The following is a 25,148-nucleotide window of genomic DNA, read 5'->3' as shown; positions in this document are numbered from 1 at the left end:
CATTGAGAATGACAGGCTGCGTTCTGTTATCTAGCAACTCTTCAATCCAATCACATAATTGGTCTGATAGCCCATATGCTCTTACTTTGTTCATTAAATGATTGCGGGGAACTGTATCGAACACCTTGCGGAAGTCAAGAAACACAGCATCTACCTGGGAACCCGTGTCTATGGCCCTCTGAGTCTCGTGGACGAATAGTGCGAGCTGGGTTTCACACGATCGTCTTTTTCGAAACCCATGCTGATTCCTACAGAGTAGATTTCTAGTTTACAGAAAAATCATAATACTCGAACATAATACATGTTCTGAAATTCTACAACTGATCGACATTAGAGATATAGGTCTATAGTTCTGCACATCTGTTCGACGTCCCTTCTTGAAAACGGGGATGACCTGTGCCCTTTTCCAATTCTTTGGAACGCTACGCTCTTGTAGAGACCTACGGTACACTGCTGCAAGAAGGGGTGTAAGTTCCTTCGCATACTCTGTGTAAAATTGAACTGGTATCCCATCAGGTCAGCGGCCTTCCCTCTTTTGAGTGATTTTAATTGTTTCTCTATCCCTCTGTCATCTATTTCAATATCTACCATTTTGTCATCTGTGCGACAATCTAGAGAAGGAACTACAGTGCGATCTTCCTCTGTGAAACTGCTTTGGAAAAAGACATTTAGTATTTCGGCCTTCAGTCCATCATCCTCTGTTTCAGTACCTTTTTGGTCACAGAGTGTCTGGACATTTTGTTTTGATCCACCTACCGCTTTGACATAAGAGCAAAATTTCTTAGGATTTTCTGCCAAGTCAGTACATAGAACTTTACTTTCGAATTCATTTAACGCCTCTCACATGGCCCTCCTCAGATTACATTTCACTTCACGTAATTTTTGTTTGTCTGCAAGGTGTTGGCTACGTTTATGTTTGCTGTGAAGTTCCCTTTGCTTCCGCAGCAGTTTTCTAACTCGGTTGTTGTACCACGCTGGCTCTTTTCCATCTCTTACGATCTTGCTTGGCACATACTCATCTAATGCATATTGTACGATGGTTTTGAACTTTGTCCACTGATCCTCAACACTATCTGTACTTAAAACAAAACTTTTGTGTTGAGGCATTAGGTACTCTGATATCTGATTTTTGTCACTTTTGCTAACCAGAAAAATCTTTGTACCTTTTTTTAATATTTCTATTTACGGCTGAAATCATCGCTGCAGTAACCGCTTTATGATCGCTGATTCCCTGTTCTGCGTTAATTGTTTCAAATAGTTCGGGTCTGTTTGTCACTAGAAGGTCTAATATGTTATTGCCACGAGTCAGTTCTCTGTTTAACTGCTCAAGGTAGTTTTCAGATAAAGCTCTTAAAAAATTTCACTGGATTCTTTGTCCCTGCCACCCATTATGAAAGTTTGAGTCTCCCAGTCTATATCCGGCAAATTAAAATCTCCACCCAGAACTATAACATGGTGGGCAAATCTACTCGAAATATTTTCCAAATTATCCTTCAGGTGCTCAGCCACAACAGCTGCTGAGCCAGGGGGCCTATAGAGACATCCAATTACCATGTCTGAGCCTGCTTTAACCGTGACCTTCACCCAAATTATTTCACATTTCGGATCTCCATCAATTTCCTTCGATACTATTGCACTTCTTATCGCATTAAACATGCCTCCCCCTTCACTGTCCAGCCTGTCTCTGCGGTATACATTCCAATCTGAGTTTAGAATTTCATTACTGTTTACATCTGGTTTCAGCCTACTTTCTGTCCCTAGTACTATGTGGGCATTGTGACCGTTTATTAATGAGAGCAGTTCTGGGACCTTTCTATAGACGCTCCTGCAGTTTACTATTAGCACATTAATATTGTTATTCCCTGCTGCATTTTGTCTACTCCTACCTTGCCGCATCTCAGGAGGTGTCTTGTCGGGCCTAGGGAGGGAGTTCTCTAACTTAAAAAACCCACATGTGCACTCCACACATACTCCGCTACCCTTGTAGCCGCTTCCTGCATGAAGTGCACGCGTGACCTATTCAGGGGGACCCTACATTTCTGCACCCGATAGCGGAGGTCGAGAAATTTGCACCCCAGATCTCCGCAGAATCGTCTGAGCCCCTGGTTTAAGCCTTCCACTCGGCTCCAAACCAGAGGACCACTATCGGTTCTGGGAACGATACAACAAGTAGCTAGCTCAGATTCCACCCCGCGAGGCTTTCCGCCTACACCAACTCCGCTAACTGCCTGTACGAACTGAGGATGACCTCTGAACCCAGACGGCAGGAGTCATTGGTGCCGACATGAGCAACAATTTGCAGTCGGGTGCACCCAGTGCTCTCTATCACTGCCAGCACGGCCTCCTCCACATCTCGGATGAGACCCCCGGCAAGCAGACAGAGTGAACACTGACCTTCTTCCCCGACCTTTCCGCTATTTCCCTAAGGGGCTCCATCACCCGCCTAACGTTGGAGCTCCCAATAACTAATATACCCCTCCCCCCATGTGCCTGCTCGGACCTTGCTGAAGGAGTGGCCACATGTCCACTCACAGGCAGAACGGGCGATGCCACACGGCCAGCCTCCACACTGACCCTCCGCCTCATGCACCGCGAATGCCGCTGAACCCGCCACTCCCCTTGGGAAGAGGGTGGCCCAACCGTGCCCGGTAGCCGCAAAGATGTCTTGACAGCAGGGTCAGTGGGTGAAGCATGTAATGTAACACCTGGGGTGTACCATGCAACGCACCAGACTCCCCACTGCCGCTACACTCTGAGGCAGCAGCCTGAAGATGGCTAACCGCGGCTTCAACACATTCAGCTGTTTGCGAACAGTGGCCAGCTCCTCCTGTGTCCGTACACAGCAGTCACACATCCTATCCATCATAAGAAATCAATTTACTGTAGAGAGTTAATCAACTTATAACTAGACTGCTAATTCACTAAAGGCGGCTGATAGTTGACTAAACTGTGGTTACTAGACACTTCCTGTAGAAAACAATGAAAATAGCACTACCTGTCTCTGGACTGTATTGAAAACAAACACTAGCACTACTGGCACTATGGCTGACTAAACGGACTCTCTCTGACTGTATTCAAAACAAACACGAAATCTATGGAACACTATTACTAGCACCCGACAATTAAAGCTTCCTAAAAGCAAAAACACATGGAAAAGGAAGTGACAAGTAAGAAAAATAGAGTTCATACTTCAATTAGCATAGCTCGCTGCACAGCAGACGTGACGCAGATGGCAGTTACAACGACACTGACACAATAAGATTATTGAACGACTCACTGGGATTTTGAGTCTGACAATGCAGACACTTCTTCAATAATTCAGGATTGCCAGGTCTCTGTAAACAGGTTTTATGATATCCACAACTGCTGCTGGGATAGAATGTTTATGGCTGTATGACCTGTTTGAGTACTGGGCATTGCGGTAATTGCACCATGAACCAGATCTAGGAGGGCAAAGATGGTGTACTGGTTTATCATCAGCTGACAGTCTCTGGAAGAAGGTAGCCCATACTGCCTGCTTCATTTTCAACAAATCCTCAGTATTATTTCTAATGGCAATCTCATAATACTGTTGTAGTTCATCAATCATGTTGTCTGTCAGCCTGCTTCTTATGGTCTTACCACCTGAAAGTTTCTTGTCTCTCAAACTTTGTTTCAACTTCCTCAATCTGGTATCCATCCTCTTCTGGACATGAGCAACACATTCCAGTTCTGTGATAAGCTTCTCACCATAAGGCTGAGTGGCTACTACACTGTTATATGCATTTGAGTCTGCATAACCTAAGAACTTAGTGTAACACACTCCCCTTTAGTTTACAGATCGATTATAAATTTCAACAGCTCCACAGGCCTCCGTACGACTAGTTGTCCTTCATAATTTCTGTCACAGATATGCCCTTCTTCATTCCCTGATTTATACTTATAACAATGTTTGGTTAAAATCTGGAAATCTATTAGCTTTCCAGTATCAACACTGGTCACTGTAGCAACAGAATTCTTAGAACTGCAGCTGCGCTTCTACCAAGTGCCCCAAAAGCTACTGATATGACAATCATACCATCGTTTATTTCAGCAGCTTCATTTGTAGCACCCTTAATTGACTCACATGCAGTGGATTTCACAGCAGCTCCAATAAATCCTGCATACTTGTCCATTTTACAAAGTGGGCGTGGCATATACATCACGACACACATTGTTTCTGCTGCAGTGTGTCCTTTGCCAATAGCTCTCAATCCATAAAACCACCTAACATTTATGTCAAAATAATTATCTTTACACTTATCAGAATTCCAAAATGAATGAGTGTATTTACAAATGGCAGAATTAATGGTAAGTTTCCTGGCTAGTCCATTTGATACCTCAATGTCTTCATGTAAACTAACTGGCCCTCCACATACATACAGCACACACATTCACATAACACCCCTGTTAGGATGTGTAAATGTATCAGAATATAACCTAACTTACCGTTTACATGAGTTTTGTTTTGAGATAACTGTGTTATCACTATGTTTTATTTTAATCTTCGAAGCACTAATGGGTGTTTCGCTAGATACTCATGAGTTTGCCAGTATTTCATTGTCTGCAACTTCACACACCACATGCTGAACACAATGTTTCTCTTTATTCAAAAATTTATTACCATGAAACCCACATTTCTTAAAAACACTTCATTTTGGAGTCATACTTTTTGAGAGATTTACCAGTCTATTCATCACTTCTCCTCGGAAAAACGTTAGCACTTTGATATACAAAGCATGTTTATACTATGAAAAGATACGATACTATTTTTGACAGTGCTACCAATGCAAACACATAATTTAACCTTTATAACACAGCAATCCACAGCTTTCTACAGGGTAGTCCATTGATAGTGACCGGGCCAAATATCTCACGAAATAAGCATGAAATGAAAAAACTACAAAGAACGAAATTCGTCTAGCATGAAGGGAGAAACCAGATGGCGCTATGGTTGGCCTGCTAAATGGCACTGCCATAGGTCAAACTCATATCAACTGCATTTTTTAAAAATAGGAGCCCCCATTTTTTATTACATATTCATGTAGTACGTAAAGAAATGTGAATGTTTTAGCTGGACCACTTTTTCACTTTGGGATAGATGAAGCTGTAATAGTCAAAAATGGTTCAAATGGCTCTGAGCACTATGGGACTTAACTTCTGAGGTCATCAGTCCCCTAGAACTTAAAACTACTTAAACCCAACTAACCTAAGGACATTACACACATCCATGCCCAAGGCAGGATTCGAACCTGCGACCGTAGCGGTCGTGCGTTTCCAGACTGTAGCGCCTAGCACCGCTCGGCCACTTCGGCCAGCTGCTGTAATAGTCACAAACATATAAGTATGTAGTATCACATAACTTTCCGCCAGTGCGGACGGTATTTGCTTCGTGATACATTACCCGTGTTAAAATGGACCGTTTACCAATTGCGGAAAAGGTCGGTATCGTGTTGATGTATGGCTATTGTGATCAAAATGCCCAAGGGGCGCGTGCTATGTATGCTGCTCGGTATCCTGGACAACATCATTTAAGTGTCGGGACCATTCGCCGGATAGTTACATTATTTAAGGAAACAGGAAGTGTCCAGTCACATGTGAAACATCAACCATGACCTGCAACAAATGATGATGCCCTAGTAGGTGTTTCAGCTGCTGGGGCAGCTAATCCACACATCAGTAGCAGACAAATTGCGCGAGAATTGGGAATCTCAAAAACGTCGGTGTTGAGAATGCTACATCAACATTGATTGCACCCGTACCATATTTCAATGCACCAGGAATTGCATGCCAATGACTTTGAATGTCATGAACAGTTCTGCCACTGGGCACAAGAGAAATTACGAGACGATGAAAGATTTTTTGCATGTGTTCTATTTAGCGATGAAGCATCATTCACCAACAGCGGTAACCTAAACCGCCATAATATGCACTATTGGACAACGGAAAATCTACGATGGCAGCGACAAGTGGAACAGCAGCGACCTTGGCAAGTTAATGTATGGTGTGGCATTAAGGGAGGAAGGTTAATTGGCCCCCATTTTATCCATGGCAATCTAAATGGTGCAATGTATGCTGATTTCCTGCGTAATGTTCTACCAATGTTACTACAAGATGTTTCACTGCATGACAGAATGGCGATGTACTTCCAACATGATGGATGTCCGGCACATAGTTTGCGTGCGATTGAAGCAGTATTGAATAGCACATTTCATGACAGGTGGATTGGTCGTCAAAGCACCATACCATGGCCCGCACGTTCACCGGATCTGACGTCCCCGGATTTCTTTCTGTGGGGAAAGTTGATGGATATTTGCTATCGTGATCCACCGACAATGCCTGACAACATGCGTCAGTACATTATCAATGCATGTGCGAACATTACGGAAGGCAAACTACTCACTGTTGAGAGGAATGTCATTACACGTATTGCCAAAGGCATTGAGGTTGACAGACATCATTTTGAGCATTTATTGCATTAATGTGGTATTCACAGGTAATCACGCCGTAACAGCATGCGTTCTCAGAAATGATAAGTTCACAAAGGTACATGTATCACATTGGAACAACCGAAATAAAATGTTCAAATGTACCTAGGTTCTGTATTTTAATTTAAAAAACCTACCTGTTACCAACTGTTCGTCTAAAATTATGAGACATATGTTTGTGACTATTACAGTGCCATCTATCACAAACTGAAAAAAGTGGTCCAACTAAAACATTCATATTTCTTTATGTATTACACGAATATGTAATAAAAAATGGGGTTCCTATTTTAAAAAACACAGTTGATATCAGTTTGAGCTATGGCAGCGCCTTATAGCAGGCCAACCATTGCGCCAGCTGGTTTCCCCCTTCGAGCTAGACAAATTTCGTTCTTTGTAGTTTTTTCGTTTGACACTTATTTCGTGAGATATTTGGCCCGGTCACGATCAATGGACTACCCTGTATATAAAAAATTACAGATTTTATTAGGTCTTGAAGTAATGCATGTAAAAATTTTAACATTTTCAACTGGTGTAGATTATATTTTAGAAAATAAAATGAAATACTTCTCACACAAGTTTATAAGTAATATACATATCATTTTATTTGGAAAATGGCAAATTTTATAATCAGATAAAAACCCGAAAAAGTGAAAAAGAATGTTTTCCCCTTCTAACTCCCCTTAAAGTTATGGAAATGTGTAAGCTTTCGGAGCCAGTGGCTTCTTCTTCTGGCAGAAACAATAAGGGGAAGGAAAAGGGAAGAAAGAAAAGGATTGTCAAGGTTTAGGAAATGGGGAGAGTTGCAGAAAAGCTGCAGAGAAACCCAGGCCAGGACAGACTTACTGAATGGGATGAGAAATATGTAACTAAACCAGTCTATCTCTCATACCACCAGCAGATGTGAAGTATTCTTGTGATTGGTAGTAAGTCATAAACATTAAATTATTTTCAATGTATGTTCATACGTAATACTGCACGTACCTTTGAGGTATCATTGGGCCCATTGGGAAGAGGATCAAAATTAGGCCACTGCTTTCTAATTATTTGGAGCATTTCACAAAATGAGACCATCTTCCCATCATTCCATTTGTTGCCGCTGAAAGGCATGTACTCGATAAATCTTACATCAACATTTTTCTCTTTTGTTTACTCCACAAAACTGCACACTTCATCTTCATTAAAACCTCGCATTACAACACAATTTATCTGTGGAAGAAAGACACCATTAAAAACTTGGTATCAGATAAAGCATGGTTTAAACAGAGTTTGAAAGACTTTTTGATAGATAACTCATCCTACTCTATAGATGAATATCTTAACAGTGGCTGTTAGGCCAGCTTAAATAAGAATGTCTGTTAGATTTCAGTTCTGAGAGCACTTTGCCATAACAGTCAAGATTATGTACTTTTTGTTTGATAAATTTATTAATAGTGCATAACAATGTTTCAGTCTGACAGCGTATCAATTCTGAAAATATTAGCTGTTCCAGTTTGTATTGTATTCACCTAGTTTGACAATCTCCTGACAAATTCAGGGTATTCAAATGTTTTATATTTTTTATGTTATACTTTCTGGCATGTTACTCACCCATGAGAATCGTCTCATGTTTTGGGTCTTGGAACAAAAGCTGAATCTAATCTAATCTAACCTACAAAATAATGGTTCTACAAGTCTGTTGTTATATTTGTATACCTCACTGATTCTGTTAAATTAATCTTTTTCTCTCTTTTTAGAGAATGTCTGAATTTATCTTAGCATGCCAGGCTGTTAACCTTCTTAACAATTTATGAAAATTAAACTACATACATCTCCAATCTTTTTCCCCACTCCAACACACACATCTTTTGCTGAAGGTATTATTTTAACTATTACATGAAATTAAGAAGCTTTCTTGAAACTGTGCTGCCATTTGTGAAACAAAGTTAAAAGTGTTCTCAAGATAAAAGGTCTTCACAAAAGGAGCATTTAGTATCTGTGCAGGTGGTAATACTGACAGCCATCATATAAACAAGCCCAAATGGTAGAACATCCTGCTTTACACATACACGCAATAGCAGAAAAAAGGAAAAGAGCACACCTTTCATTCAAGCATTGAATATATAAACTGATGAGACAAAACACTATGACCTCATGTTTGATAATGTGTTTGTCCACTGTTGGAACACAATACAGCAGTGATTTTGTGTGGGACAAGTTCAACAAATTTCAGGTATGTTCCCAGCATTATGTGAGGTATGTTCCCAGCATTATGCAGCACCGCATGTCTAAGCACAGGTCATGTAATTCCCATAAATTGCAGATCAGTGGTTTCTGGGTGCAGAACTGGTATCTGATAGCATTGCAGATGTATTCCATCAGATTCAGAAGGGGTGAATTTGATTCTGGCCTCGTGACACTGAAAGTCATATTGTTGAAACATGTCACCTTCATTAGGGACAGGGTGCGGACAGTGCACAATAATGTTCACACAGAACAAAGCTGTTATGGAGCCTTCAGTTACTACCACAGGACCCATAGAAGACCAGGTGAATGTCCTCCATAGCATAATATTGCTCCCACTGGCCTAAGTCTGTAGCAAAGTGCACCTTTCAAGCACCAATTCACTCTGTTGACAGTGTATGTGCACAAAACCGTCACGCAGGTGTAATGCGAAACTCGAATGATTCAACCAGATGACACGTTTCTATTGATTCACTGCCCAATCTCAATGCTCCTGAGCCACAGAAATTGTAATTCAACTGTGTTGTCAACATGGGAACATACAGGGGTTGTCTGCAGCAGAGCCCTATGTTTAACAATGTGCAATGGATGGTGTGCTCTGAAATACTCATGCTTCCACCAGCACTATGTAGCTTCCTCAGCTGAATGTCATCTTTTTCAAAGGAACCATCCCAGAATTTGTCTTAAATCATTTAGGGAAATCAAGGAAAACCCAAATTTTGGTGGCCCGATGGGACTCGGGTCCGTTGTCCTCTCGAAGGCAAGTCCACTGTTTGACCACTGTGGTGGCATGACCTAGTCTTAATTAAGCCAGAAAATCTTGGGAAATGCTGACAGATTTAAGATATAACAATTTAAAACAATCCTTTCATGAATTTCACTACAATTTTCTGCTCTTTTGAAAAACAATTTCTTTTGACTGTTTTGATGTTGTTTAGTATGTTTAAATAATGATGGCAGTCTCTATAAAAGGGCAGTTCGGCTTTTAAGTTTAGTTATACTGTTTTAAACTACATCCTTCATCTATTTGTCCACCCAGAAGTGCTATAGGATGTAACTTGAAGACTATGGTGAGGTGGTGGGGGACAGTCATGTGTTGAGGAGGAGGTGCTGCCAGAAATGAAGTGTGTGAGGTGACGTTATTGACACAGCATACAGGGAGAATAAAAATACTCTATTCCATATTCATTCACAATCTACGTCTGCCCCCATATGGTTTTACTTTTCTCCAATAAGAAAAAAGAAATTGTCAGTAACTGTCTCTGTAAGGTCTTAAAAGGAAACAAACAATAGAAAATCTAGGCTGGAATAATGACCATATTATAAAAAAGATACATTGCTATTCACTGTACACAGGAAATGTTAGGTCACAGACAAGCACAACAAAAAGACTACTAAACACGTAAGCATTCGATCAGAAAGTCTTCTTCGTAAGTGGACAAAACACACACACACACACACACACACACACACACACACACACACACACATATGAATGTTGTTTCTCCCATGATGCGCAGTTGCTCCCAGTCTGGCCCTAGCAGCCAGAGACCGTGGTCATGTATGTGTGATCTGCATTTGCGCGCATGTGTGTGTGTGTGTGTGTGTGTGTGTGTGTGTGTGTGTGCGCGTGTGTGTGTGTGTGGGAAGGGGGGGGGGGGGGGAGGTTTGCACCAAAAGCTTACGTGTTTAATGGGTGGTGTATTTTTTTTTTTTTTTCCCCTGCCTGCAACACAACATCTACACTATACAGTGAGTGCCAATCTATCCTTTTCATAATACTGTCGTTACCACCTTGCCAAGAGGCATATTGTGGAGTAATCCGAAGGGCTCTACTAATTTGTACAAGAGGAAGGAGAGCACAATCTCAATGTAAGTTTTTAGAAAACTGGTATGTGCATTACTTCTGCAAACCTTTCAGAAAGGACACAGTATGCACTTCATCCAGCAAGATGAGTAATAAACAATATTAGCAATACTGCATCAAACTTGTTCACTTTCATCTTTGGATTAAACATTCAATTTCAGAGAGTACAGAATTTGGCAGAATCAAATTTTGGGGATATGTGGAACTGGGACAACGGCATATTTTTTACCCATTCACAAACTAAGCACTGCTGATTGCTACTTTTATTGTGTCTGCTGCTGCAATGCATATATGAAACTGTAAGTGCAGCATCTATGATGGAATAAAATGTTATACAAATGAAACAAACAGGCACAGTGAAATAGAGTAGTATGGCTCATCATTTCGGTCTCACAGATTAGCAGGTGTTGACTCGAAAGATAATACTTAAGGAGTTGAATCCAAAGGAGAGGATGTACCGTATTTACTCAAATGTAAGCCGCATTTTTTCTGGTTTTTGTAATCCAAAAAACCGCCTGCGGCTTAGAATCGAGTGCAAAGCAAGTGGAAGTTCTGAAAAATGTCGGTAGGTGCTGCCACAACTAACTTTTGCCGTCGAATATATGTAGCGCTACACAGGCATGCTTCGTAGGCACAAAGATAAATACTTGTGCCAAAACCTCTGCGTCAGTAAATAAATTAAAAAAAAAAGGTGGAAGACGATTTTCATACATTATCCAACGAAGTAAATATAAATTCCGTATTGTTCATCTTCGAATGTAGCAGAACTTCAATGTATTACGAAAATCCGACTGGCAAGACTGTTTCGGATGTTTGTCAATATGGCCAACTCTACGTTCTGAATTTTTTCCTACCTGTGAGAAGAGATGGTTGCTTATAGGAACCTGATGAAATGTGAATCACATGCAGTATTCTCTTCATCATAAGAGTAATACGAATATAAACATGTTGCCACGTATTCTTTCGTGTTTGCTGCTATCTTATTTAAATCCTGTCTGCCTAATAAACTACGAAACTAGAGTGAGACAACAGCAAATGTGGAAGAATATACGTATCGTGTCATGTTTATATTCGTATTATTCTTATGCCTAATAGTGATACAGTCAGAACTGAAGCACGGCAACTGACTAGATTTTTAAATCTAAGATGACTCTAATTTCTGTGCAGAATTTGATGTACTAAAGAAGCGGCCGCAAAGATTTTCAAACGGAGATAAATTTTCGCCTAACTCTCGTTCAGAACATGTTCTATCATACGCAGTCTATTATTTGGTTCTTGTTGATCATTATCAAAGAAAGCAGCAGTGTAAGTAACAACAAATAGTCTCTTGCCATTGTTTCGCTAATGAGATGATTTCTCTCTCTTTTTTTTTTTTTTTTTTTTTTAATTGTAGGCGGTGGTAGCATGCATAAAAGCAAGCCATGCCGCGAGCGACGACAGGCCGCAAACACGCACTATCAGAATGCGACAAACAATGCATGACACAGTACAGTAATGTATTTTCAGCTTAGAGTGACATAAACGCCTATAACAAGGAAACCGGCACTTATCAGATCAAAGCAAAATAAGCAATTGATTCAAACCAGACGAAGCACGTGAAAAAGGAAGGGTACCAGTATAAATACGGACGGAGGGCCTGACGCATAGCAAAGGCTACCTGGTAAAGCTTAAGTGCTAAGCTTACGACTCGAACCAAACTACTGTAGCTGTATCGTCATTCATTCGACCTAAATTGTGTCTCATATTACAATGGACCGACTTTGTTTCGATTTGGAGGTGCAGCCTAAAACTTTTCTCTCCCCTTGAACTTCGAGTCTCAAATTTCAGGTGCGGCTTAGATTCGGGAATTTTTTTTTTTCCTTCCTTTATTTCGAGTCTCATTTTTCAGGTTTGAGTGCAGCTTAGATTTGAGTAAATACGGTAGGTGGTATTTCACCTAATTCTGACTATGAAATAAAACAAAGTACGGCAGGGAGCTCTGACGAATCAAAGAGCAGCGATGAAGATTCTGATGAATAGTAAAGTATGAGTTAAGAAATAAGATGCTACTGAGATCGTAAATTTTTGTTGTGTTGATGAATCTGTTAACAAACATATTCAAAAATGCACTGAAACATTGGTACATGTAGTGTTGGGAGGTGATAAACTGTCATTACGGTTAGAGGAGCTACGTATTTCTTGCTGTTCTACTCCTACATGACACTGTATCTGAAGGTACAGAATGAATCTTCACTGGCTAGAGAAATGGGTAACACAATTTTACAAGTCTCTGCTGTCATGTAATCTCTTCAGGGAAATCATGACTGTACTAAGATTCGGTTTGTGGTTGACAAGGTCAGAGTCATTAAGAAATGCAAGGCAGCTACCATGTCAGTCCTAGAAGAGAGAGACGTAGCAAACTGTCAAAGCATGTACATTCCCGGTCCATATGTTTGTGGTGATGTAATAACCAAGTAATACTGAAGTGTGATCCAAGTCGCACAAATATGGCTTTAATAATAACCTCCGAACAATATGCCTCTAAGGACTCAACAAGACACAGAACACTGATGTGCACATTACAAACTAGAATCACACAGAGAATCAGTCAGCACTGTTCCACACTAATATATGTGCGAGTCACCAGCAGATGGCATGGCAGCGACCGCGCCACACGCTTGGCTCCCAGAGACAGAATCCAGCAGCCAGCCTGCAATGATCAGTGGGTGACCAATTTAAAGACGCATGTACGGCAACACCACTCTCAGTGCACTCACACTGACATGTACTAGTAGCACGATACAGCAGTGATGAGCAGTAGTACCCCTCCTGTCTTGCGCGCCTTTTATCTGGCTCTACAATTTACTTTCCTAGACCCACACAAATGCCTGATCCTCCTAATTCAATTTGCTCTGCAGACTATTTAAAATTCACAAAGAAAAAGGAGCCAAAATTGCACTTTGTGTGCCAGTTACTTTCCAATACATTGCCACCAGCTGATCTTATTTAAGAATACTCAACTTTCGTAGCCATACTTACAGCACATCCTTTGCTTCCTGGCCTAAATCCAAGTTAACTACCAGCCCCCCTGCCCCCCCCCCCCCCCACACACACACGCCCCTGCCCCACCCCTCCCCCCCCCTCTCCCCCCTTCCCAATCAGCTAGTTGTGTGCTGTTATCTCACGTCACACCCTAGTCTATGAGTGCCCAGCTGTCTGTCGCCTGACCCCTCTACCTGCACCCCTAGCTAGCCCACAGATGGCTCCCCACTCTCCCACGAGCCACGAAATGCTGCCCTCCAAACCCCTCCCATCTCTCTCCATCCCTCACATTGCCTCAACCCACCCCATCCTACCCCACTCTAAAGCCCCACCTCACTCCAGAACACTCACCATGGGCCAGTAAAGAGCTGGCAGTTGAGCGACCACAACATAAGGAGACATGCATGTGCATGTGAGTGAGTGAGTGTGTGTGTGTGTGTGTGTGTGTGTGTGTGTGTGTGTGTGTGTGCACGCGCGCGCATGTTTTCCCTACAGCTAGAAAAAGAAAGTGCATTCTGGAAGCTCGCCAAGCAACGTACTTTTAGCTTGGAAGGTAGAAGACGAGGTACTGGTGGAAGTAAAGCTGTGAGTACGGGTCGTGAGTCATGCATGGATAGCTCAGATGGTAGAGCACTTGCCCACAAAAGGCAAAGGTCCCAAGTTTGACTCTTAGTCCGGCACACACTTTTAATCTGCCACGAAGTTTCATATCAGTGCACACTCCACTGCACAGTGAAAATCTCATTCTACAAACCTTTTGTTCGTGTGCCTATCAATGAGACAGTGCTTCTGCCTTTTGGTGAGCCATCTGCTTTATTCCTAAATAATTCGTAATTTTCAACAGAAACTTTCCGTACGTTATTATTGCATCCTACATTACAATATGCAATTTCCACAATATGTGGTCATCTGTGAATATAATGGGGGTAACAACTGTAGGAGACCAAAAACTGACTGCAGTAAGCAAGTTCAAGTTATTGTACGCTGTAGTAGTTACGCAGAGGTGAAGAGGGTCACACAGGATAGGCTAGCATGGGCAACTCCATGAAACCAATCTTCAGATGGAAGATCACAACAATAAAAACATTTGATTCAGCATACACCAGACTCCAAACAGCGTACACAACCTGTATGCTGAGAAACACAGAAAATCATATTGGTTCCATCAGCAGGAAACTTCAGCCCGTAATTGTTATGGAACACTGCGGCGATTTTGTTCATTAATAAAACCCAAAACTGGGGAGTAATAAGAAAGTATTGTTGTAACTTCTTATCAACCTCATTACCAAAATACATATTAAGAAGACTGGTAAATTTTTATTTTAAAGGGGTCACTCCAAAGCGCCACGAAAGTATTTGAGCAATGTATAAAATTAGAGAATCGGTGCACAATATTGAAAGCCTATCTACATTATCTATATCTGCATGACTAGTCTGTAATTCACAATTGAATGCTGGCAGAGGGTTCAGAGAACCACCCTCAACCTATTTATCTACCATTCCACTCCCCTACAGCATTTGAGGAAAAACAAACACTTCAATATTTCCGTACAAGCTCTGATTTCTCTTATTTCATTACAATGATCATTTCTCCCTATGTAAGAGGGCTCTAACAAAATATTTTCACATTCGGAGGAGAAAGTTGATGATTGAAATTTTAAGAACCTGCTCCAGCAAAATGCTTTTGCTTTAATGACTGCCACCCCAATTCACATGTGATATCTGTGGCATGCACTTTCCTGTTTCCCAATAATACAAAATGAGCTGCCTTTCTTTGAACTTTTAAATGATGTCCTCTGTCAGTCCTATCTGGTAAGGATCCCACACCATGCAGAATACTCCAAAAGAGGACAGACAAGTATAGTTGTAGATAGTCTCTTTAGTAATCCTAATCTTCTAAATGTTTTACTATTAAATCACAGTCTTTTGTTTGCTTTGCCACCACATTATCTATGTGAGCATTCCAATTTAAGTTATTTGTAAATGTAATTCCTAAGTATTCAGTAGACTTCACAGCCTTTAGATCTGTGTGAATTATCATGTAAACAAAATTTAGTAGATGCCTTTTACTACTCGTGCAGATGACATAAAAATTTTTATTATTTAAGGTCAGTTACCACTTTTTGCATCATATGGATAGGTAGCCTAAATCATTTTGCAGTTCATTTTGATCATCTGATCACTTTACAAGACAGTAAATGATTTGCGAGACTGTAAATGATAGCATCATCTAAGAGGACTGCTCAGATTCTCTCTTAAATTGTTAATGTAGATCGGCAACAGCAGGTGGTCTATAACACTTCCTTGAGGAATGTCAGATATCACTTCTGTTTTACTTGACGATTTTCCATCAATTGCTATGAACTGTGACCATTCTGACAGGAAACCACACATCCAGTTGTACAACTCAGACAATACTCCATAGGCACACAATATGATTAGAAAATGCTTGTGAGGAACTGTTTCAAAAAGTCTTCTGGAAATCTACAAATATGGAATCAATTTGAGATCCCCAGTCGACAACACTTATTACTTTGTGTGACTAAAGAGCTAGCTGTGTTTTAAAAGGTCGATATTTCTGAATCTATCTTAGCTATTTATCAATGAATCATTACCTTTGAGATAATTCAAAATATTCAAACACAATATACGTTCCAAAATCCTAATGCAAATCAACATTAGTGATATGAGTCTGTTATTTAGTAGATTACTCCTCTTTTCTTTCCTGAGCATTGGTGTGACCTGAGCAACTTTTCAGTCTCTAGGTATGGATCTTTATCAAATGAGCGGCTATATATGATTTCTAATGGAGCTATTGTATCAACATTCTCTGAAAGAAACATAAATGGTTTATGACACTGAGGAGAGCTACTACTAAGTTACTCACAGTTGCAGTTGTTCTTGATTTGAATACTGCAATATTTACTTTGTTGTCTTTGGTGAAGAAATTTCAGAAATCCGTGTTTAGTAACTCTGCTTTAGTAGCACTGTCATCAGTAACATTACCACAGCTATTGCGCAGTGAAGGTATTGGTTGTGTCTTGCCATTGGTGTACTATACATTCAACCAGAACCTCTTTGGATTTTCTTCCAGATTTCAAAACGAAGTTTCACTATGGGAATTATTAAACACATCTTCCACTGAAACCCACCCTAAGTTTCGAGCTTCAGTAAAACATCGCTAATCTTGGAGATTTTGCATTCTTTTAAATTTTGACATGCTTTTTTTCATTGCTTCTGCAGCTGAGTTTTGACATATTTTGTGCACCACCCTTTTAATTTATTTGGTATCCATTCAATTTATTTGGTATATATCTCTTAATTGATGTCGATACTATTTCTCTGAATTTAAACCATCTCTGGTCTACACTTACATAGTCAGACTTGAAGGAGTAGAGACTTAGTAGAGACCGTCACCTTGGAAGGCATCAAGTTAATTTTTATCTGCTTTCTCATTAAATGCCCTATTGTGTACGGCTGAAAATTAATAGAGATAAGGCAAACAGAATGTGCAAAGTAAGTGGAAATTACTCGTCTCTTCCCCGACTACAGTGCAATAGAAGATACTACAAGATGTTGACAGATTGCCCTATCTCGGTAGCTTTATATGTAATAATGAGGTCACAGATGCAGAAATCACCAGCAGAACTGTAAAATCAGTCCATATGGCAATTAGGTCTGTAATATGTCAACAAAGCTTTGCCTGTACTCCTTTATTGTTTATATTTGTGAGACTTGGAAAATGTCAGTAAAATCAGCACACAGTCTCCATATTTTTCACCAACAATGCTAGAGATGAATTCTGAAGATGTTAACCCGACCAAGTTACAAACGATGTAGTGCTGAGAATACGAGGTCTACACAGCCTGCACAAAATTATTGTTGAAAGAAGACTGAAGATTGCAGGTTATGTTCTACACATGTAAGGTGGAAGAATCCCAAAATCAACACTGTTGTGGAAATCAATGGACAGATACAGATGTACAGGAAGACCTTTTAACACCTGGAACTTTTGCAATGAATCTTCAATGCATGGACACAAACTTGGAGGAAGGTGAGAACTTGGCAGCTGATCGAGTGAACTAGTGGAAACCAGTTCCTTGTATGGTACACAGCAAATCTGAGTAAGTTAGTAAGTAAGTAAGTAAAGTAAGTACAACTGGGGATTTTGCAAAACTGTTGGATGATCGATATTATTGTCTAGATTTGACACTGTTGGACTTCTACCTTTTCCTTGATGTGTATTCTTCAAATTGTGAGTTTTATGAGAAAGCTGATAGGTACTTACCAATCAACCTTCCCTCACACGATCTGACATTCTCTCTTTATAAATTCTACTGTGCTAACAATTATCTACTGAGAATCCTCGACTAGGTCTCCACAGCTCAAATGAGCCAGTTTCTTTTAAATTTCTGTCTTTGGCTATAATTGTCTTCCAAGTATGGTGACACAACATCCTGTCATGAAACTTTTGCCTTTACACTTTTTTACTTTTCTGGACACTGCCTTTTTCTGCACTGTGCACTAAATACACTATGTGAGTAACGCCCAATCTCCAACAACCAATCGTGAACTGTAAACAGTTGTACACTCTACCAGGGCACATAACAAACAATTAACATTTGTTTTTTAGTGTTCTAAGCTGTGAGGTCATCAGCGGACAAATAATTTAGTACCTATTCCTAGGCAGCCGGAGTGGCCATGCGGTTCTAGGCGCTACAGTCTGGAACCGAGTGACCGCTACGTTCGCAGGTTCGAATCCTGCCTCGGGCATGGATGTGTGTGATGTCCTTAGGTTAGTTAGGTTTAATTAGTTCTAAGTTCTAGGCGACTGATGACCTCAGAAGTTAAGTCGCATAGTGCTCAGAGCCATTTGAACCTATTCCTGACGTGCAGTTGTTTGGAACAACGACTGACATGATCCAAAATATTACTTTCTTTTATTATAGCTTCACTTTTATTTTGTCTAATGATTACTAATTTCAGTATCAAATTCCATCATCAAGCCACTATATGATCAGAAAGCATAGTGTATCATTAAAATATTGTTTAATAAACAGATTACCATTATATCATCATTCCTTAAAGTAATGTCCAAACTGGAAGGACAGATGATTAATTTTGAGTATATACAAAAGTCAGAGTACTGAACCGGATATGAAAGAAGGAAAACCAGAAGGGCAGTGAGAGACGGGTGCCTTCTATCACCTTACTTCCTTAATATGTTCATCAAGGAAGTAATAACAACAACAAAGAAAAGATGACAAGAATCAAAAGGTAATTTCTGGAATACTCCAAGGAAATGTGATACGACCATTACATTTACAATGTATATAAATGATCCAGTAGAAAGTGTCAGAGGCTCCTTAATATTGTTCACAGGTATTACACTTGTCCATAAGAAAGTGTCAACAACAGAAGACAGTATCAATTTGCACAATGACCTGCAAAGGATTGGTGAATGATGCAGGCTCTGGCAGTTGACCCTGCACATAAATAAATGTAACATATCACACACACACACACACACACACACACACACACACACACACACACAGGAAAAGAAATCCAATACTGTACAACTACACTATTAATGACAAATTGCTGGAAACAGAATCTACCATAAAATATCTAGAAGTAACTATTCAGAGCAACCTTAAAGTGGAATGATCACACAAAACAGCAATAGAAAAGCAGATGCCAGACTAACATCCACAGGAAGAATCTTAAGTGAATGTAAATTACCCCTGTGTCCTTACCCTGTACGACTGACAGAAGAGAGAAAGAAGATCCAATGAAGTGCGGAGTGTTTTGTCACAGAATCATTTAGTCACTGTGAGATCATTACAGAGATGCTCAGCAACTCCAGTGGTAGATGCCATAAGAGAGCAGTTGTGCATCACGGAAAGATTTACTACCCATGTTTCAAGAGAGTAGTTTCCGAGAAGAGTCTGACAACATAATAGTTTCTCTCATATACAATTCATGAAATGATCACGAGAAGAAAATTTGAGAAGTTAGAGATAATACAGAAGCGTACTGACAGTCATTCTTCCCAAACACTGTTCACAAGTGGAACAAGGCAGAGGGGGTCAGTTGGTGGCATGAGACGTACCCCCTGTCACACACAGTTAGGTGGTTTTTGGAGCATGATGTCGATATGGAGACTTAATTGCATGCATATACACTGCAGACTGACGACATCACAATAGTAAATCAGAGTAGGAACTAAATAAAATGTTTCAGGCCTTAAATCAAGAAATGGTAAAACTAAAGCTAAAAATGAATACAAAGAAGACAAAAGTTATGGCTACAGACAAGAAAGGAGGTGGAGGCAGGACTGACGCAAGAACAGGCAATGAGCAACTCAAGAAAGGAACTGAAATTCACTATCTCAGTAGCATTTTGCAAGAAAACAATCAATATTTCAAGGCATTCAAGAAAAGAATAGCACAGGTGAAGAGTTCCTTCCAAAATAAGAAGAAGCTGCAACTGAATAAACATATCAGCTCCCACATTAAGAAAATATTTGTAAAGACCTTTGTGTGGAGTGTTCTGACACACAGATGCAAAATCTGTACATTAGAAAAGCCAAAGGAAGCTCACCTCAAACCTGCTGAAATGTGGTTCTGGAGGAGAAGTACAAGAACTAGCTGCATTGACAGAAAAATTAAAGGAAATAGGAGAGAAGAAGGAACCACTGAAAGTTATAGGCCAGAGCAAAGCAAAATACACTGGACACTTAACTGGAGATGATAATCTTTTAAAAAACATTTCTGAAGGCAAGATCATAGGTAAGAAAACAAGGGGATAACTGAGAACATCCTACATAAACAATATGATCAATGAATGGGATTTTCTTCACACATGGAGATGAAAACAACTGCTGAAGAGAGGAAGCTGTGGCTGCAGAGACAAGGTTTAACCTTTTGGAAGAGTAAGGACAAACTAATACAAAATATGATTCTGCATGGCAGCTACATATGGAATAAATGACAACTTCTTGTGTGCATTCATCAAGTCACTTACCCCAGTAGGTGTCTTATCTACTAAAAGTAAAGGTCACTGTTGTGCTTTCAATAGATGTGAACTGCACCCTGAAAATGGTATGTCTAGTTTGCAGTTGTACAGAAGCTTTTTATTTTGCAAAATGGTTCAAATGGCTCTAAGCACTATGGGACTTAACATCTGAGGTCATCAGTCCCCCAGACTTAGAAGTACTTAAACCTAACTAACCTAAGGACATCCCTGCCTGAGGCAGGATTCGAACCTGCGACCGTAGCAGCAGCATGGTTCCGGACTGAAGTGCCTAGAACCACTCGGCCACAGTGGTCAGCTTTTATTTTGCAAAGAAATTTTTGATAATAAGATGAACTGATGCTGGTACTCGCTACTGAAACCAGTAGTACTTAGACACAACAGAAGTGTGACTACAGAATTAAGAATAATTTTTCCAAACAATTGAGTATTTTTTTCAAAACAACACCACAATAGAGGAAACTTATTTTAAACTAAAGACACAAAAGAAAAAAAGAGAAACTGTAAAGATCTTGAGTCTCATAAGACTCTCTTGGGAGGAAAATATAAGATATTTAATTGGTAAACTTGCAAGGCATACTTTTTTACGTTGTATAAACTATGAAACTGTTAGCATCTTCAGCTAAAATTTACTTCTTCTGTCTTAATATACCTTCCTTCACTTTCAGCTGCAGTGTGGAGACAGGGGTGAGGGTGGGAGCGGGGATGGAGTTGAGGGTGAGGGCGTACTGCTTTAAAATGGTGATTCTTGTATTGATATTCTTAACAACAGATTTATATCTCTTGCTTATGAAAGTCTGCATGCGATGACAGCTGCACTAGTAATACCTTCACAGGGTCGTATTCAAGTTGCAAGGCTAGATCTATGCCAGCCATGGCACGCTCCCAGCCTTTCCTCCTCATGATCTGGTTGTAGCATTGGGACTGCAGGGTGTCTAAGCAGATGTTCAGACCGTCAAGCCCTGCCCTCTGCAAGGCAACCAGCTGTCTTGTCAATATGAGGCCATCGGTTGTCATTAAGACACTTTCGCGATCTTTTATTTTTTTCAGGGCACCTGTGAAACAGCAAATTATTCTAAACAAACTGAAACAAATAATTTGTAACATTTCTGCTGCATATGAAACAAAACTCCAGTTGATAAATTGAAAATACAAATTCCTTAAAAGTTAACTGTACATTTGCCCTAATACAAAGAGATAAGAAGGGTTAATAAACTGAATTGAAGAATGCAAGTTAAGATAGCAATGAAAAAATAATTAGAGGCATAAGATCACCTACTGAAACAGAGAAATGGGAATCAATATGAACCATTACCACTACTGTCAACTGATTCCATGTCTCCATGCACACTGTATAAACCACTGTGGGTTTGTCCGACAAAGTACATTGTTGTACCACACATTATGGTTTTTCCCCATTCAGTGCTCATGTGGAGTGTGGGAAGAATGATTCTTTAAATGGTTCTGTGCATGCTGTAATTAATCTTGCCTTCATGGTCGCTATAGGAGTGATACATATGCGGTTATTGTATAATCCCTAAATACCTCGCTTAATACATGTTCCTGAAATTTCATAAGTTGGGTTTTGTCATATATTTGGCGTCTATCTTCACTTGTCTGGCATTTCCAATTTTTAGTAGCTTCTTGATGCTCTCCCATGCATCAAATAAATCTATGATCAATCATGCTACACTATTTTGTATACATTCAATGTCTGCCATTAGCCTTATTTGTTATGGGTCATACTTAAGCAATATTCTAGAATGGGCCACACAAGTATTCTGTAAGCAATGTCCTCTATTGACTGATTGCATTTTCCAGTATCTTACCAACGAATTGAAGTCTGCATTCTGCTTTGCCTACAAGTGAGTCTATGTCACCATTTCATTTCATCCAGATATTTGTATGAGTTGACCAATTAAAACTGTGATTATTTGATAATGTAGTCATACAATACTGTCTTTTATTTGTTTTGTGATGTGCTCCAATTTACATTTGTGAAAACTTAAACTCAGTTGCCCATCTTTGGACCAATTTGAAATGTTATGATCTGACTCAAATTTGTACAGATCTTTTTCAGGCAATAATTCATTATAGACAACTCTATCATCCAGGAAAAGTATGAGGTTCCTTATAATATCATCTTCCAGAACATTAAGGTACAACATTAATGTAATGGTATAAATTACTATAACTGTATAAATAAGTTTATAAGTGTGTAAAATACATTGAACTATTTGTTACAACAAAACATTGTACTGGTATACTCAGCAAGATGTTAAATCAGCAGATAGCTATATTTTATGTTCAACATTTTGTGTACAGCATATATGCTGGAAAGGATTTATACCCAAATTAAATAAATCTGAAGAAATGGTAGTGTGTCTCTGGAAAAAAAATCCATAAAAACTCATACAGTCCAATTTGCTATTATGTCACTGTTACTGAAATATAATACAAAGTAACTGAATTCGATGAACATTCTCAGAGTGCAATATGCCTCAGAGTGAAATGCACAGTAATGTCAACATTATTTTTCAAGGCTATGTTTGTGATAATGGATGACAGCATACCGCACATTTTGTTCTCAATCTGAGGAAGCATTATGCACTGTAAAACACTGTACTGCTGTTCTACATAAAAGCTGTCGCATTGCCAACATCTTTCCCCTGCTGGCTGTTCTACACTTCTCATCACTGATTCAACATGTTGTAAGGTATTTATGCTGTACGACACCACAGTCCAATCTGGTAAGGATACATTAAAAATAATATATGAATTTCAGTATTGAAACTGGAACAGCAGAACAGCTCTCATCACACTGGATATCAAATCGAGGTTGGATTACAGCCATGGGTACATTAATTCATGCTACTCAACTGTATGTCATATGTCAGAGTTCATCAACTGTAGTGGTTGGCGACTGGTGGCTGGCGACTGGTGGCATACCCATCTCTTGGCATCCTGTGAACAGATGTTCTCCACAGGTGACAGATTTGAAGAAAATGCTGGATATGGCAACAGTGGAACACTCTCTGTATCGAGGTAGCTCAGTACAGCTCAGGTGATGTGTAGTCTTGCATTATCTTGTTAAAAGATAACATCATGGAGCCCTTGAAAATACGGCACAGCGATAGGCCTTAACAAAACACAAATGCAATGGCTGCTGTCCAAATTACTGGCTATGTGAACCAGAGGTTGTGACATGTATCCAGTTGCACCCCATACCATCACATCACATGCTGGACCCGCATGGGAATGACAGGTACAATCTGGCCAGGTCTGTTGGCATCAGAGCCTCCACACACAAGTACATCAATTGTGACGATGTTACAGAACCGAGACTCATCTGATACGATGACACAGTGCCATTCCTGTGTCTGGCATTGTTGTTAGTTGCACCGCTGTCAGTTCACCTCTCTCTAGAGCTGCATTAAGGGCTTGACAGTCTGTGCTGCTCCAGATGCCATCACATTGTCTGTGTGGATACTTGTCTCACTGTATACAAGCCCACTTCCTGACTAAATGTACACAACTTCACTGCAGGATCACGTACGCATGAGCAAACACTTGTCTGCCCTCTCAGGTGCTAGTTGGGTGGCACTACTGAGGCCCTGCAAGGCATTTAGCATGGCCCTCCTGAACCTACCAATTCTATGTTCGCACAAAATGAGATTCTGAGCAATGCAAGCAGCAATATAGTGAAACAATAAACCAGAGTCTCAGCAGACCATGAGCCTGCCACTGCCAAATCTGGAATGCTGATAAACATTTCTCCTTCTTCCATTATGCTTAACACGGTCTTCATGTAAACAATCAACACCGAAATAGAATTTCTGAATGAGAAACCTGCTCCATAAGCTTATCTTGCATACAGAATATGCATGGAAGTGCTGAAAAGTAATGCCTCTGAATTTTTTATTCTGTTCTCAATATCGGTCGAGGTATGACACGTCACACATATTACTTGGTCAGCTTTCCCACTTCACTGACTCGTGGCACACCCCCCTCCCGCAAACAGATGGAGTCACAATAGGCAGCCCACTCTGACCAGAGATTGTGAATATATTTACGGTGCACTTCGAGGAAGAGGCCCTGATGTCATCCAAATGGAAATCCTTCTTCTTCTTCTTCTTCTTCTTCTTCTTCTTCTTCTTCTGTTATGTGGATAACACACTTGTCATCTGGCCTCATGGAAGAGACAAACTTCTTGACTTCTTTGTACATCTGAACTCCACACGCCACAAAATCAAATTCACTATGGAGACCAAAGAAGAAGGAAGACTACCATTCCTGCACATCATAGTCAGGAGAATAACGGACAGCACCCTGCGCCACAGCGTGTATCTGACTCTACAAAACACATAAACTCAGTTCTCCCTATGGCACTGTGAATAATTTCAATAACAAAAAGTGTGATGAATGTTGCAGCGTACATTTAATTTCCACTTAGGCTTTGCATTCAAGATCAGTCTTACCTGAGAGTGCAACATTAC

The 25,148-nt window shown here is 40.1% G+C and overlaps 1 pseudogene; it reads right to left on the bottom strand.

The window, feature by feature from the left end:
* The window catches only part of LOC124554925, a 76,015-nt pseudogene that overhangs the window by 48,561 nt on the left and 2,306 nt on the right, over window positions 1-25,148 (bottom strand).

The sequence above is a fragment of the Schistocerca americana genome, chromosome X (genome assembly GCF_021461395.2).
Source record: "Schistocerca americana isolate TAMUIC-IGC-003095 chromosome X, iqSchAmer2.1, whole genome shotgun sequence".
NCBI classification, from domain to species: Eukaryota; Metazoa; Arthropoda; class Insecta; order Orthoptera; family Acrididae; genus Schistocerca; species Schistocerca americana.
The sequence above is the reverse complement of the archived record's forward strand: the minus strand, read 5'-3'. Positions and strand labels throughout refer to the sequence as shown.